This window comes from Pinus tabuliformis, chromosome 8, assembly GCF_031772625.1.
Source record: "Pinus tabuliformis cultivar Carrire ecotype Pingquan chromosome 8, CPIR1, whole genome shotgun sequence".
Taxonomy (NCBI): Eukaryota; Viridiplantae; Streptophyta; class Pinopsida; order Pinales; family Pinaceae; genus Pinus; species Pinus tabuliformis.
In genome coordinates, this window is record NC_142294.1 from 456,780,899 (window position 1) to 456,798,984 (window position 18,086).

An 18,086-nucleotide genomic window follows, 5' to 3' on the forward strand; every position below is an offset into this window, starting at 1 on the left:
CCATGGTGACATCTTGCTAAAGCGAACTCTTGCCTCCATTGCATCTGGGTGCATTGGTCTAGCTCCTTCATCCAACTCATCTGTTAGCATGCACATGGTATTCTTGGTGAAATCGAACCAGCAAAACACTGATACATAGTGTCTGTGCTGATCTTCCAGTGTGTGCTGGTGGTCATGCACATCAACTATCAACTACATTCTCAGCTACAGTCGGGCTTGTTTTTTGTCTTCGCCTTGGTGAGTGTGTTGAATGGGTTGGATCGCATGCGTGCACACAATGACATGCATGCTGCTGAATCCCTTGCATGTGATCAACAATATTTCTCACCATGTATGCTCCGTGCTAGCTGCTGGGATGGATATATAACTTGCACGGGTGCAGTTTAATGTATGAGTGCATGTTGGACCCCTTACTATTCCTACTCCTGTTATAACTCATTTGCTTGTCTATGCAGCTCATGTTCTTCCTTGAGTTTCCACTTCAGCACATGCAACTCCTTCTTTGTTCCATTCCCTATCTTTGCACAATCTTCATGTCACGCCGTCACCTCATAGCCTGAGTCTCCAAAGTTTCTTTCATCATGAGTTGCTCTACTTGAGATTGAAACTTTGTTCCACTTCTGAGTTATTAACAACCTTCCTCTTGCATTCTTTACATCTGGTATGCTGCCTTCAGCTACTATTTATGTTGTTGCTGCCATCATATCTTGATGTCCTTGTCTACGAACAACTTGATGTCTTAGTGAGTAGGCAATCTCATAAACACTTGATTGACTACATCCCCAAGTGTGCTCTGAACAATGTCTTTGACTTTGCTCTCTTAGAAACCATTGTACTTGTATTGCTGAGAGGCAGATGAACACATGTGATACGTGAAGACATGACAACACTCATGGAAGGAAATTTGTCAGTAAAAAACCAAAATTAACTTGAGAACTGACTTGCAACATACCTGTGTGACTAATCATGAATGTTGCGCAATTTCCGCCGGGAGGTCAGGAGACTGACTGTCAAGACTGTGCAAGGCATAGCCTGGGCTACTAGGAGGTTGACTGACTACTGGAACTGCATAATGCACTATCTATTATGGCTGTTAACTTCTCAAATTGCGTAATGCGCAATCTCAGCTGGAAATGGCTGCATGCTTAGTGACTTCATTGCGCAATTTTCTGGGCCAACAGTCACTGTCACTTGGATTTACGTAAAGAAATCCTGGAGAATAGATCCTGGGTAGAAATGGGCATTTATGGAGAGGAAGATAGAGCCTTCCATCCCAGGATTTCACAATTGAGGCTGCCTAGACTCGCTAACGAGAAACTGAGCACGAATGTGAAAGTGCATGCATAGAGATATTGAGTGTAAGCATAAGTGAATGATCGTGCATGAAAACAGTGAATGACAAATTCATAAAATGGAACAACATGCATGTGAATGAGGTGAGTCATCGAATCGGTAACCATTCATGAAAAACAGTTTCATGCATGCGACAGTAGTGAGATGTTCACAAAAAATGAAACAGTGCTAGTATAAGCTAGTATCTATCAAAATGACAACAAGCACTCACTGAAATCAAGCAGACAATGTTCATACAAGGCAAAACACAAAAAGTGGGCTTTGAAAGTGGGCTTACACCTTGCATGTAACCTCCAACTACCAAAAATAGATCCCTCGAATAAGGGATGCCTTTGCATGCTGCCTTAGGAGAAGCAACCCATGCATGCAAGTTTATTTTGCTCAGTCCCGAAGGGAATTGGTCAACTCAGTTGCACATGCAAGAGGCTACTCAACGGCTAGGATAAAATGTGCATTTCTAGCCAGGAGTTGGGCTGGCTGCTTAGAATATTTGTGCAATTTCTGGGCAGAGCAGGTGGCTACTGCCCAGATTTCTGCAAATTCTGACCTGAGTAGCCCAACTGGGAAGGATTACACAATTTTCTGGGTGAATCTTTCTCAGCAGAATTGTGAAATTCTGGGGCCTAGCAGGCTACCAGTTAGGATTGTGCAATTTGTGGAGGGAAGGTTGGTTGCCCTCTATATTTGTATAAATTCTTGAAGGAGCTGCTGAGCCTGCTGCTAGACCAAGTCCAGATGAACAGCTTATGAGGGGAATGCATCAAGGTTTGATCAATAGGCTATCCTTCTATAAGAAAATCACTGGATCTTGTGTACTTGACGAAGTAAGACATGATGCTGTGAAGGTTAGTAGGGAGGCTCCAAAACGAAGCTAAGGAAAAATTTGGGAGGGTGGTTGTAGCCACTAGAACAGGAAGGCCCACACAAATCCATATGAACTAGCTGCAAAGGCTTACTACTTGATAGTTTATCTTTGACTTTTAATGATGTTCATGTTTCTTTACCCATTTTGCATGACTTGCAGATAGTATTTTGAGGCTTCTTTATTGTTGATAGATCTTTGAATGCCTCCTTTTTGCTGAGTTTGATGATGTGATCAAAGTTGAGATGCCCCAATATCCTATGCCATAGCCAGGATTCATCTTGTTTTCTGTTGTAGCATTCCTCTCTCTTCTTTCAAGATATATACATTATTCTCAGTTCAGACTCCTTTATCTAGAATCTTCCCTATAGATGTTGACCTGATTTCACAATCTTGAGCTCTAAAAAGAACACCACACCTTTCCCTCTAAATCTTCTTGCTTCATCATTAACGAATGTGACATTTCTAGTTTTATTTTCATTCAAGGAAAAGAGCTTGCCTTTATCTCCAGTCATATTTCTAGAGCAACCACTGTCCACATACCATTTATTGTTTTGATCTTGAGAATACAGAGCTAGATCACACTTATCAGGTTTCTTTTCCTCTACCTTATTTCTCCATACATCCATTTATTCTATAAATGTTCTGAGATGTTAATCTATTGTCTTTAAGCTGACATTCATAAGACTTGTGCCCAAAGTTGTGACAATAGAAACATTCAATGATATCAAGGAGAGGAGCAAATGCATTTTTGTCTAGATTCATGTTTGTTTTAATGTTTATGAATCTGTTATTTCCTATCTTAAAATTTCCCAAATCAATTCTTCTGACATAAGCTCTACAATTTATGGCTTTATGTCCAAAGTTTTTACAACATTAACAATATCCATAAAATAAACATTTGTACGTGGAAGTGGATGCAGTTTGAGAATATAACAATCTTGACATTTGATAATCCCGTCTCTTGAATAAGTGAGGTTTTTGGTAGATTGGTGTTTGATTGTCCATTTATTTTTCCTTGTTTACTTTACCGACAATGTTCCTTTGCAATTTTTCACTTGACGTTGAAGTGTTGCTTAAATTTTTGTTCTCGGATTGATGTGAGTTGTCATCCTCTCCCCTAGTAGCTTTTACAAAGGTGATTGTCCTTTTATCATTTGTCTTAGATTTTTTGGATTCTCCTTCATAGCCTAACCCAGTCTTTATGAGTGGAGACCTTTGAGAATTAAATATCACATCCAATTTTTCAAACCGTTTTATTTGTTGAATATTCATGTTTAGTTTAGTTAGAGCCTTCTCTACATTTTTCTTTAGGCATACCACCTATTCCTCCAATCTTTCAAACTCCTGGTTTTTGTCTTTTATTTTCATCATTAAAATTTCTACCACCTTCTTTATTCTTCAAGTTCAAATTTCAACTTGATAATGTATTCTGAATTTGATTCTTCTTTTACATATTTCAATAGAATCAATTTCTTCTTTCTATTCTTTAGTTTAAGCCTTTCTATTTTAGCTAGGGCACTGATTAACTCCCCCTCAAGGTCTACCTCACCTTCCTATTCTTCTTCATATTCTTGACAATCCTTTACAATTTCTTCCAAGGCCATCAACTTGAATTCATTGGTTCCATCTTCACTAGAGGATTCATTAAAACTTTCAGATTCACTGTTATCTTCTTGAGCATAGAATTTATTACTTTTGAATTGTCTCTCTTTCTGCATTTTGTTAGACTTGTTCTTCTCTTTCCCTTTAGGATGAGTTTCCTCTTTATGCTTACTCATGCCTTTCTTCAACCTTCTGACAAATTTTGCTTCTTCTTCATCAGAACATGAGCATGACCACTCTTTTTCTTCTATGGGTTTGTCTTCCTTCAAAGTTTCCTCTCTATTGGTTTCCTTCCCTTTTGGAATTTTCATCTCATATCCTATCAAAGATGCACGTAGTTGATCTCTATTCAAAGTCTCAAAGTTTGTTGTTTCTTCTATAGCTAAAATCTTAGGATTGAATTTAGAAGGTAATGACCTCAAAATTTTCTAAACTATTACACTTTCGTTGATTGTTTTGCTTAGACCTAACATGATATTTACAACTTCATCAACTCCTAAAAATAATTTAGCTATATCTTCATCTTAATTAATTTTTAATGTCTCAAACTGGGTTCTATACACTTGTAATTTGGTCATCTTCACCCTTTTGTCTCCTTCATGAATATTTTCTAATTTAACCCAAATATCTTTAGTTGTCTCACAATGCATTACTTTGATAAATTAAGATTCACATAGACCACTCAAAAGTGCATTCATATCTTTTGCATTAGCTATAAAATTTAGTTTGGCATCTTTTTCGCTAGTTGTTTCGTTTGGTTCTTCATACCCCATCATCACAGTACACCAGACTTCTACTCCTAGAGACATTAAATATATCTTTATTCTTACTTTAGAGAAGGGCTAGTTTATACCAGTAAATAGAGGGGCCTTATTTGGTTAGCATCCTTCTTGACTAGACATTGTACTGACTTAAGACCTCCTTCCAGTTGTTAGACTGCTACTGAAGGAATTGGCTCTCATACCAATTGATATTTATGATTGGAAATTACTGGGGGGGTGAATCTGTAGTTTATTTTTTTTTTTTTTTTTTCTCAACTTAATCTTCTTCTTATGCACTTAATGATTTCTATTTGTGCTCAACAGTTATTGAATTCCTTTTGTAGGTTTCAAGGAGATAGGTTTGCAAATTTTTTATCAAGAATTCAAAAAGTTCACACAACACACAAGAATAAACACATGAAGACACCAGATATAAGTGGAAACATTGAAGGGAGAAAACCATGAATTTTAGGCTGAAAGTGATGTGAAGGCAAGCTACTACTCATTACCTCAGATTTTTGTAGGCTCCAACCTACAAGAGGCTCCTACCTCAACATGCTACAACATGTTCCTTTTCAAGCTACAACATAGAAGGGGACAAAAATATCTCAATCACAACATCATGTTACAAATGTTGGTTACCTCATTTACAATTCCTCTATCAAGTCTACTATTGCACTACTTCTCCTTTTCACTTTGCATATCTTTCCTTGCTGCTCATCCTCTTTCTCATGCATATTATTTTTCTTCACAAAAATTCCTTTTCCATTCTCCATTGTACATTTTATAATAAAGCCAACTTGGTTGTTTGTATTCTTTGCAAGAATATGAAATGAAAAATTGTCTCTTAGACTTCCAAAAACTGCTCACAAGCTTGTTTTTTCACTTTCAGTTCTGAAAATTATTTGTAATACAAAATAGAGATGAATTAACAGCTCATTTAGTAATAATTACAAGAGACAAATCATATTTTTAGTACCTACATTTTCTGTTCAAAGAAATATATGTATTTCATCTTCTGTCTCAATGATTAGCCTTTACATTTATTAGCACAACCTTTGCACTTCACATCACTTTTAGCCTTTTTATATTCAACATTCAACATTTATGTACACTTTCCATTGAACATAAATTATCACCAATGTGTTTAATGACATCAATAACATTCTTCAACATTAATCAATTAGGTTAACTTGACATCAATGCCAATATTGCCAACACTAACCCCAAGGCCTGACCTATCAAATAGTAGACTTGAATCTTGACATTAGGATTATGTCATATGTGCCACACGACCTCCCAAGAGTGGTCCACATGTCACTCAAAATTGACCCAACGTGGTACCCAAAAATCCAAGAGTGTCTGCCTGTGTGCTTTTGGTTGGTCATCCCTATGCACATTGGTGCTCTATCACCAATTGGTTAGCTACTTTTTAGCTTGTGGTGCCTATTTGTGGTCACATGCAACAATCACAGTCTTAGAATACCACTATATAAATTTTTTACGTTTTGTAGATCCCCTCATAGTGGTTTCATAATGGGGAGAGGGGTGGGGGTGGGGGCCGGTGGGGGGGGGGTCCGCATTTCACCAATATCATCAATCTCATGATCAATAAGTTGGGAAAAATAACATGTGAACCCCACCTGCACCCCCACTATTTAATCCATAGGAGGACATGGACACCTACATTTTGTGTGATTTATTACTGGGGATGCATGGCACGTGATCCAAACATTATTATGGACACCATTTAATCGATAACATGATCATGGACACCATTTAATCAACATTCGCCACCAATTACTCCCCCAACCTTGGAAAATCACCAAAATAGTGCAAAATTTGGAGATGACTGAGTACTCTCACCAAATTTGGCTCTGCACCTTAACTTTTTGGCTTGCAACTTTGACTAGCCATATATTTTTCTCCAGGAGGTCTTTTTCAGCATTCCATATACCAATGGAAAGATCCCTTCAAGTCCTATCGATCTTAGTAGTTTCCAATCCCATCTCGGCTGATTTTTGTTCGAAAAATTGATCTGAATATGTTGATCCATAATCACTTGTTTCACCAATCATACTACCCACAACTAATTTTCGCCAATCATGACACTTACTTTGACATCCTTTAGCATCAATAACAACACTTTATAACAATATTTGTATGATTTTTCTATTCCACAAGCACTTCTATTCCTATATGAAATTATTAAGATTTTGAAATACCCTTTGGGGCACATTTCCTATTAGTATGTTTCTAAATTATCTAATAAAACAGTAATGGATAAGGAAAAAATGAAATAGATCCATGTGTCTCCATTTAACATTGTACAATAATTGTACCATTTTCTATTTATGGGTTCATATTTCATTTAAGGTGTAGGCCATTGAATAAATTATAGAAAACAATGACCAACACTACATAGGATATCATTAAAAATCTCTCAATCTTGTGGAAATTGTCCAATTTCAAATAACCTCCACCTAGTCAAAGACAACATCATTTTTAAAAGAAAAATACATTATTTTTAGAATTGACACTGGTAAATTAGAAGTCAATTAACTCCCCTTGACATAGATGAACAACCATGAAAAGTCTTCATAAGGCTCTATTAATAATGAAATATTAATATAGGAGAGACTGGTTAGAACAAGTCCAATCTACAAAATGAAGTCTTGGATAATATTCATTCTTCCTCCCTAAGAATCATGTCTTGCGTCGACTTTAAGAAATTTGAGTTTATTGTTCAACTTTGGCAACTTGATTATATTCTTAAAAACTTTAGGAGTTAAAAGAATAGGGTTCTTCTTCTACATAGAAACTTAATGGTTATGGTCTTGGGATCAAATCTAATGGCACACCAACAAGCAAATTCCTTGAAATATGAAACCTTAGGAACACATGCAACATTGTCAGCCCAGACTCAAATGCAAATACCACTAATAAGAATTTTAATTAATGGAATTTTCTATTTTCCTGTACAAGTGAATTAGTTGTATCCCAACAAACAACTTCCTCCTCCTTTTACTCATCATATTGATTTTTTGTTCAATGCAATTATATATATGTCATAGATCAGTGAAGCTTTATGGATCTCTTAGTTATATAAATATTAATTTTTGGTAGCATTTAGTAATACATACCTTCATCATGTAACACAACAATTGAGCCAAGTGAGAATGATAACGAGAAGATAATAACGCATTGTATATCTTTTTAAGTGAGAAAATAATTCACATAGTACAATATCAACACCTTTTCAACTTGGAGATCATAATTTCTTAAATGAGTTTTCAATTACCCTTGAAAAGAGAAAACTATTTATTTTCACTAATTATGGAGTAAAAGCAAAGAAATGGAATTATAAATGACTTGTGCAGAAACTTTACATGTGTAGAGGAATAGATGTGTGGAAGAATGGGTGTGCAAAATGATGGGTGTTCGGGAGAATGAATGGTTGAGTCTTATACAAAGTTGAAAATTGGCTAAGTATGGAGTAGTGTGTGGAAGGGGGAATGTGCTAAACACAAGGAGGTGCATGGAGCACGGGGTCATGAAAATCCCCCCCACACATTTTTAAGAGAATGACTAAGTATGGAATTTGGGGTAAGAATGAAAAATACATGATGGTGATGATGTTAAATGAAAATATATCAACATAGGGTAAATATGATGTCGTTTTGTATTCATTTATTTATGGTCGTGGAATTATTATTGTGTGCGAAACGATGTTCTTATTTTGTTTAATATATTACTATGAGTGTATTAATGGTGATAATTATGAATGGTAAGGAGAAGATATTATGTATGAGTTATTATTTCTCTTGGTTGTGATTAATATGCTACCTATAGTTGAATTCATGTTTAAATGGATAAACATTTATTGTATTTATGTTGAATTCACTTAGACATTCATTTTATTATTAAGTCCTGGTATTCTGATGGCTACTTTGTAGTTTTGATGATGTGAAGATCCATTTAATGGAAATATTATGAGTTTTTTCCCATGTTTTTAGTCATGCTTTTCATTAATGAATTCCAACAAATCTATAATGCACATTATTTGTTCATTTCTAATTTCAAAATCAACGGACCATATAATAAGTTGTCACACTAATATAGAGAGTTTATAATTCTAATTTTTATAGCTTAATCAATTATTAAAGGAAGGGAAAAAGGTCATTGTTGCTTTCCATCATTGCATAGGCCATATTCTTGTTTTCTAAAGATTCAGTTTCTATTTACAGTGATTATAAATGCCACATGCCATGCCACAACTAGCAAAATCCACACCACATGACATGAAGGTAATTTTTTAGTGTTTTGGTCCTACACATGGGCCTTATGGTCCAAGTGCCTAGCACCATAACATGTCATACCCTCAACAGGGTTACCTTCACTATGCCTACGAATGAGTGTTATTTGTTTCCATCTTTGTATTTCCTAGAAGAGTGGAAATGTGTCCTACTATCATAGTATTTGAATTTTCAAATCATCCTTTTTAATTTGTATTTCATGTCTTACATCTTCTACAACATTGAATTGGAAATGTTATGGCAATGTTTGAATGGGAAGAGTGAAGGAGCATGGGAAGGCATGGAATAATGCATGTCAATCCTTGGTTTATTTACTGGAGCTAGTAGTGTAATATAAACCTTCATATAAATGCCATCCAAAGATCAATGGTAAGAGATAAATTAATATTAAATCTTGTAGCTTAGTTTAATTAAACCTCTTACATGATTTTGGAGAATAAAATTTTAATTATCAGTGTAAGCTAAAGTGAATCCTCTATACACATTAACTCTAAAAACATGTACTGGTCCATTCAGATGATTTATTGGTTGTTTTAATATCACATATCAAGATGGTGGCATTGTTCATTTTATTTCAAAAAAAAACTAGATAGTATGCATTGTTTTCTTAACACAATAAAGGTTGATCCATCAGTATCATTGGCGGTAGTTTCACTTAGAAACCATTGATAGTTAGCATTAGTATATGGTGCCAAAGCAGTGATCAATTTGGAATAATATTATCTCCATACAATTATAAAATGTAATTTTGGAAGAAAGATCAAGTTGGAATAAGGAATTGTAACAATATACCTATACATCTATGGCACTCACAAAGCATTGAAGTTGAGTGGTGGAATTTGTTATGTTGAATTCACCCCATAATATTTCCATACTATTTCCAGGAATCGATACTGGTGAATAGTGAAATTTATAATGTTGACCTCACTTTGTATAGTATCCATAGATATATGTTGAAACTTAATACCTAAAATTGTCTGGGAAAGTATATTGTTTACATACCCATCTTAATCATGATCTCACAAGTATTTGGAAAGTTTAACCTAAGTTTCTATTTTGTCTCTCTTGGTGCTCAATATATCTATGGTTAATGCTACCATTTAAATCATTATCCAAGTCTAAAAGGTTGAGTGGAAACATTGCCCAATTGATCAAAATAAAGGTTATGCGATTTTTAATTTTCTTGAGCCCAATTGATGAGTTCTTCTAACTAAACTCAATGAAATAAAATCTAATGCCGATATATAGATAGTAAATTTATCGTGAGGTATGGTTGGGGATTTTGTCACATTTGAGTTTTTAGTCATCATAATTAGTAATTAATAACTAAATGATAGGTAATTTCTTTATTAATCTTTACAATTTCTTAAGCCAAAATGCCTAAGGAAGTTGTTGTATCGATGTATAAACCTCACTCCAAGACAATGAAAATAAGGAAGTTGTTGTAATGATGTATAAACCTTTGATCATGGAATGAGAAAGGTCATACAATAATTTAACAAAGATAGTTTTCCAAACCATTAATATAGTTTTGGTAATTATATCATTTTATTGGGTGGAGAGGGGGCATATTTTACAGGCTACTATGAGGGGTATGAGGGGATGTGTAAGTATATCACATTTCTAATAAAATACTAATAATACAAAAATTAATGCAAACCCAAAAAAATGATACAATTCAATACAAAGAATCGAAAATCCTACTCCAAAATATTTTAATATTTTTTTAATTAAATATTTATCGAGTTTAGAATTTTGTGATCCATATTAATTATAACAACATTTTTCGGAAAAAATTACATAAGACCGTTTCGAATCAACCAGTGTGGTTCATGTTTAGGACAAGATGATGTGATCCATATTAATTATAACAACATCTTTCAGAAAAAATCACATGGGAGCATTTCAAACCAACCAGTGTGGTTCGACAAAGAGAGAAACTAACTAGCCATTAGAAAATAACATCTAGTTTGACTAAAAGTATTTATTTATTTATTTTTATTTTTTTTAAATAAAATAAATAAATATTTTTAGTCAAACTAGTTGTTATTTTCTAACAGCTAGTTAGTTGCTCTCTTAATGTATTTATTTCATTGCCTAGATTTGATTCATCATATTTTCCTGAAGATGAACCGCACTGGTTGGTTCTCTCTTAATCTATTTATTGCATTGCCTAGATTTGATTCATCATCTTGTCCTAAAGATAAACCACACTGGTTGGTTCAAAGCGCGTCGACGAGATTATCTCCTATGTGATTTTTTTCGAAAGATGTTGTTATAATTAAATATTTGTAAAATGAATTTTTGAAAGGAAAACCAAAACCTTATCCTATAGATATATTAAAATCTTTAAAAACATAAAATTTCTACATCAAAGTTGTAATATTTGAAAATATTAAATTGATATAGTTTTATTATATATTTTTGTATCTTGTTATTTAAACAATATCATTAAATCTAATATTAAAAGATTAATATTAATATCAATATTAATATTAATATTAAATCTAATATTAATATTAATATATTATAATATTAATATTTTTAGATTTAATAACTTTCAATTAAGTTAAAGAAATGTTTGTATCTCCAATGATTTCATCCCTCTGTGCATGATAGTAATGTTTTTTGTTATCCTAACTAGTAAAATATTATAAAAATTTATTTACTCTAGTTTTCCTTTCAATTTGTAAAAGAATATTATTGTTTAATTTTAAATATTTTTATTAGTGAATAGTTTCTAGAAGTATTATCAGTATATATATTGAGGAGTGCTTACCACTTTTTCCCTTTTAATTTATTCTATATTAAATCTTTAATTTAAATTTAAGATATTTTAATATATTAAAAAAATGATATTGGTCAATAATTTAGAAGTTTTATTGCAACTTTCTCGGGATGTATCGAAGAGTACTCATCACTTTCCCATTTCAATATTCATACTATGATTTTTGAATACCGTTTCAATATTTATACTATTATTTTTGGGTACTTTGTTGTTAATTAATAATTAATATATAGTCCCTATCAAAGTAGAACAATAACAATAACTTTTCTCTTTCATTGTTATTGGTTTCCCTTTGATTTGTACAAATGCAAACGTTTAACTCTTTTATATATATAACTTACCATTTTCTTGTTTCAATTTCAATATTCATACCTTGATTTCTGTGATTTCTAATATCTGGTCAATATTCTTGTGATTATTTGTGGATATTTTGTTGTTAATTCACATTTAATATTATTAGTGAGTTAATATATATTAACTCATTGCTATTATTTAATGAAACCAAATTAATGAAACCAAATTAGAAGTTACATAAAGTTCTAATATCTTGTCAATATTCTTGTGATGGTTTCTGGATATTTTGTTGTTAATTAATATTAATATTAGTCAAATTAATATATATTAATTCATTACTATTGTTTAATGAAACCACATTAAAAGTTACAAAAAGTCATTATTCCAGCCATATCATCTTAAGGAGATATTTAATTACATTCAAAATTTGAAATTATTTAAAATTACTTCTTATAAATTTTTTTCTTTCAACCCCTTATCCTTACTTTTTATAAATTTCTATTCCATTTTTGAAAATATATTTGTTACTAATACATATTAAAAATAGCATACATTTATATTCAAGATTATTCAATGTGTACTATAATACATTTTAATTTTTATTAACATTGTTTACACAATCATAATCCTTGCCCAAATTACTTTAATAAATTATGATATATCATGGTTTAAAAAAACCAATATTATTGACTACATTGTATGTAATACATTTTAATTTTTGAATTGAGGCTTCTGTGATCCATATCAATTATGAGAGATTTTTCAGCGTAAATGACATGATATTTGATTTGTTGACGTGTTTGGAACCAACCAGTGTGGTTCATCGTTAGGACAAGTTGAAGAATCAGATCTAGCTTTGCATGTTAAATAGCCATAGCAGAACATCCAATGGCTATAATTCTTAACTAGTTTACCAGGTAACGGCTAAATTTGACTGGAAATGGTTATTTGGACTAGAGTAGGGGCATAACCTTTATTTAATTAAAAAATTTAAATGGATTTGATCATTAAATTGAAATTTAGTTATATTCTTATTAAATTTAAATGCTAAAGGATTAGCTAATATATAAATATATATTAAAATAAATTGTTTTTAAATTACTAGTTAGTAATAAAAGTTACTTGACCAAATATAAATATATAAATATTAGAGTGATTAAGGGTTAGAAAAGATTTAAAGGTGAAACAGGTTTAGCGAAGGTGAAGCTTAGTGCTTGGACCAAGCTGAAAAACAAGGCATGGCAAGTTTGGAAGAATGCGAAGGGAAGCTCTTGCTTACCTTATACAGGTTTAAGCGGATGAAAGAAGAGAATCCCCATATTCGAAAGGAACTTGAAGTCTTGGAAAAGAATGTTGAAGACGAACTTCTTCAACTTGGTTGGACAATGGGGCAAGATGAAGTTGCAGATTGTGCTAACAAGGATGAAGAAGATGTGATGATTAAGGATGTTGCAGATGTGACAATGATGGAGGATGAACTTGAGATCGATCAAGTTGGACCAGGATCGTGCAGTTTGCAGACATGGATGAATGAGGATACTCACATGGAGGAGCCTCATGATGATGATGAAGTAAGCATTGATACTTGTGTTTCACTTGAGCATTTGGTAGATGGACCGTATGAAGGGAAGGGAAAAATCAGTTTGCTGATGCTAGGGAGGATCTTACCATGGATGACTATGATGAGACCTTTTATGGAGAAGCAAGGATTATTGACTGTTGTAGGACTTGTTGGTGTTGTTTGTGACCTTATGGTAGAAGGTGAAAAGGCCTGTGACAAGGGAGGAACATGATGATCATTGTGGAGGATGGGTCATGCTTTAGCCATATGAAGAATTGGCTAAGTGCCCAGCATGACTCATGGATAGATAGAAGACGGCACACACTTGAGGTATGACGATACTTGGGTGGACTTCTCATGGCTGAGACCAAGAGCAAGTCTTGGTGGAACCTTCAGTGGGGGAGCTATGATGGAAAGGACTCATGATGATGATGATATGGTTGGGTGACCCAGTTCACTAGACTGAATATTCCAGACTTGGATGGGGATGATCGATTGTTATGATGGGCCTACTTGGTTGAACTACATGGGAAACTTAGTCATGGAAATCAAGTTGGAGACATGGAGCAGGGCAGTCTTATGCAGGGACATGATGCAGAAGCACTTGTAGAGGTGTCACTTATGGGCATCCAATGAGGAGTGCCAAGGCAGGGATGTTATGCAGGTGGATTTGCTGATGCGACATGGAGATGTTTTATTTATGATCCGATGGAGAGGTTGTGTACTCTTGTACAACAAGGCCATGGACTTGGATGGAGTTGTGAGCAGACTAAGGCGCATTCCTACTATATGGAGATCTGATGCATCTTGCAGAGACCTTTGGGTCGAGACTTGTATGCTTGCTGAGATGTTGGTTGGAGATGACTCATGGAACTCATGATGACATGAGGTTGTGACTTTTGGGGACTTCATATATGGTGGACTTGGAGGATCTGATGCATTGAGGAGCTAAGGTCAGAGACTTTGATGCAAAATGGGATGCATACTTTCAAGTACATGTATAGGTGTAGCTTGAAAGAGTGACTTGATGTGGACGATCGATATGAGACACTTTGGAATGATGGAGTTACAACAATGATGATGCCTTGGTGGCAACACTTGGGCATGGGTTGAGCCGAGACTTAACCATTTGACACATGGGGGCTGATTGATCTATGATCATGGGTAGCACATGGATAATGAGACATGTGCATACTTGTTTCTATGGCAGACTTGAGGGATGACACATTACAGATATGATGGAGGTCGCTTCATGGACCTGGATGTGGCACATCAAGAGTCGGGTTGATGAGATGGTCTCTTCATATTGAGGAGATACACATATGGATGATGAAGTGGGGGTAGATGTGGTTGATTTCATGCAGCACATTAGAACCAGACATCATGGACAACATGTTGCAGATGACATGAGGACTACTTCATGGACCTGAGCATGGATTACACTTATATGGAGATGGATTCTTGATCGAGTTAAGGATGTGATGGGATGTTTCGAGAAACAAATGATGATGGAATGAGGATGTTCACTCTCATGGTTTGAGCGTGATAGTTGGATTAGCTACCCAACTAGTTCAAACATGGGGATGCATATTGTGCAGAGACATGTTAGCATTTGTTGGAGTATCATGGCAGCAGTTCACACAAAGACGATACATGATGAGGTCTACACAAGATGTTGCAGGAAGCATGTAGCTTGAGATGGAGGGGCCAGCATTCCATGATGAGGAGCAGCATGTGGAGATTGTGACAAGGCGGTTGATGGTCATGGATTGAGATGATTTCCGATATATGACATACCGATGGGGTGTATACCTTGGTATGGTGATCTTGGTGACAGGTGGTTGCCAGGATGAGATATTGTCGAGGACGACAATGACTTCAAGTGGGGGAGGATGTATGGACCTGCGGTCCATGTGACAGGCAGGGCGACTCAACCATGCGAAGGACGTGAGAAATGTGAAACGAAATGAACCTTGGAGGAGTTTATAAGGTGTTGGGTAAGTTGAGGGGGCGATCCCATGAGTTGGGCGGGCCGACCCTCCTCCTGGGTGAGATAACATATTGTAAACAAGTCGGCTTGGGCGTTGGGCATGGGTCGGCTGGGTGACATAACCCGCCACCCGGCTGTATATATTGGAGGGTGTTTGGAGGCAAACGACCATCATTCAATCAACACAAGTTCAAACAAGGAGTTTTTCAGTGCATGGATGAGCCCGCACGATGGGTGGAACTCGGGTAGAAAACTTGTTCAGAAAAGTTGTTCAAAAAATTCAGGTGAAAAACTCGAGCAAGAAACTTGGGCTAAAAACTTGTCCAGAAAACTCAGGCGAAAAACTTGTTTAGGAAATTCGTGCAGAAAACTCGGGTGAGATCGAGGACAGAACTCGGGCGAGGTCGTTCAGGCAAGACTCGGGTGAGGTCATTCAAGCAGAACTCGGGCGAGGTCATTCAGGCATAACTCGGGCGAGGTTGTTGGGCAGGAAACTTGGGCGAGGTCGTTCGGGCGACCCGGGTGAGGTTGTTCTGGCAACCCGGGTGAAGTCATTCACATGAGCCGGGTGAAGTCGTGTGGCGACCCTGGTGAAGTCGTTCAGGCGAACTGGGTGAAGTCATGTGGTAACCCGGGTGAAGTCATGTGGCAACTTAGGTGAATTTGTTTGGGTGAATGAGTTTGGGTGAACAAGTGGACGTGCGGATGGGTGACAGGGCAAGGGCACGCCATGCACGCCAAAACGAAGAATCGTGCGGGCGGGCAACTTGGGTAGGGCGCACCGTGCATGAGAAAACGGTGGAAACGGTGAAGTGTTGAGGTTGTTAACAAAAATGTGACTCGTGTGGAGGCGCCCATGTATGGCAACTTGGTTACGATGAGGCACGCCCAAGTTGGGCAAACAACACGATCATGCGACGAGGTGAACGAAGGGTTGGTGAGTCGTGCGGCAACCGTGCGGAGACATCGACGAGCTGGGCAACCGAGTTTGCCGAAGTTGAAAATTGGCTAAGTGTAAATTTGGGGTTTCCAAATATTTAACTTGTACTTATAAAAGAAGATTATCTGTATTGATTCGGACAGACTCATATTGCAGGGAGTTGCCCCTCCCTTTATACTGTTGTGCATTTCTATTGTAGAATACTGTTTATGTGAATATTATGGGGTTTCACTGTATAAAGGATAAAGATAATACTTGGTAATGAAAAATAAACTAAGTATGAAATGTTAGGCGTAGTCTACAATCATAAGTATTGGTGAAAAGAAAATGGTTGGTAGTGTCGCACCTCGCTATAGTGCGGTTGGAAGAGTACCGCACTATAGGGGCGTGACAGGTGGTATGGTGAAACAGGTTTAGTGCTTGGACCAAGCTGAACAACAAGGCAAATTTATTAAATCTTTTCTAACCCTTAATCACTCTAATATTTATATATTTATATTTGGTCAAGTAACTTTTCTTACTAACTAGTAATTTAAAAACAATTTATTTTAATATATATTTATATATTAGTTAATCATTTATCGTTTAAATTTAATAAGAATATAACTAACTTTCAATTTAATGATCAAATCAATTTAACTTTTTTAATTAAATAAATGTTATGCCCCTAGCCTAGTCCAACTAACCATTTCTTGATCAAATTTAGCCGTTAGTCAATTTAGCCCCTAGTCTAGTCCAACTAACCATTTCTTGGTCTAATTTAGCCAAACATCTATGCAAATCTAGATCTGATTCTTCAACTTGTAACCACACTGGTTGGTTCGAAACGCGTCGACGAATGAAATATCAGTCGACGAATGAAATATCATGTGATTTACGCCAAAAAATCTCTCATAATTTTAATTTTTATTAACATTGTTTACACAAACATAATACTTGCCCAAATTACTTTAATAAATTATAATTTATCATGATTTAAAAAAACCAATATTATTTACATAATATTTCTTCTTACTAAAACCCTAAACTTAAATTAATTTTGGAAAATCAATATAATTGTAAACTATTATATTATAAATAAACATACCTAAAACTCAATTGCAATTATTTGAGATACTTGGATAGAATTGCTATCATCTTTTTCATCCAAATTTATATATAATGACGTTATAAATTGCAATGACTTATAAATATTGTGTTATGGTTGATACTATTGAATTGTATTTTAATATTTAAAATTTAATAAAATTAAAAAAATAAAATTATTTAATATTATAATATTTTTAAAATTTAATATTAAATTATTATTTAAATTTAAAACTATACTAAATTTAATATTATATTAATGGATAATTAATAATGAAAAAATTAATTTTATAAATTAAAAAAAAATTACTAACTATAATCATTAACAGATAAACGTGTAAGGGTATCAACTCATAAGTGATGTAAAAATAAATTCAACCATGTTAAAAGAGTTCACCTTTTATTTGTAAATCAATTTCTTTTAACATCTTTAAGGGGTTGAAAAGATAATATATATGGATAAATTGGAAATAATTTATACATAGCTAAATTTTTAAAATGAGATTTTATATAGGGATGTGGATAATCTA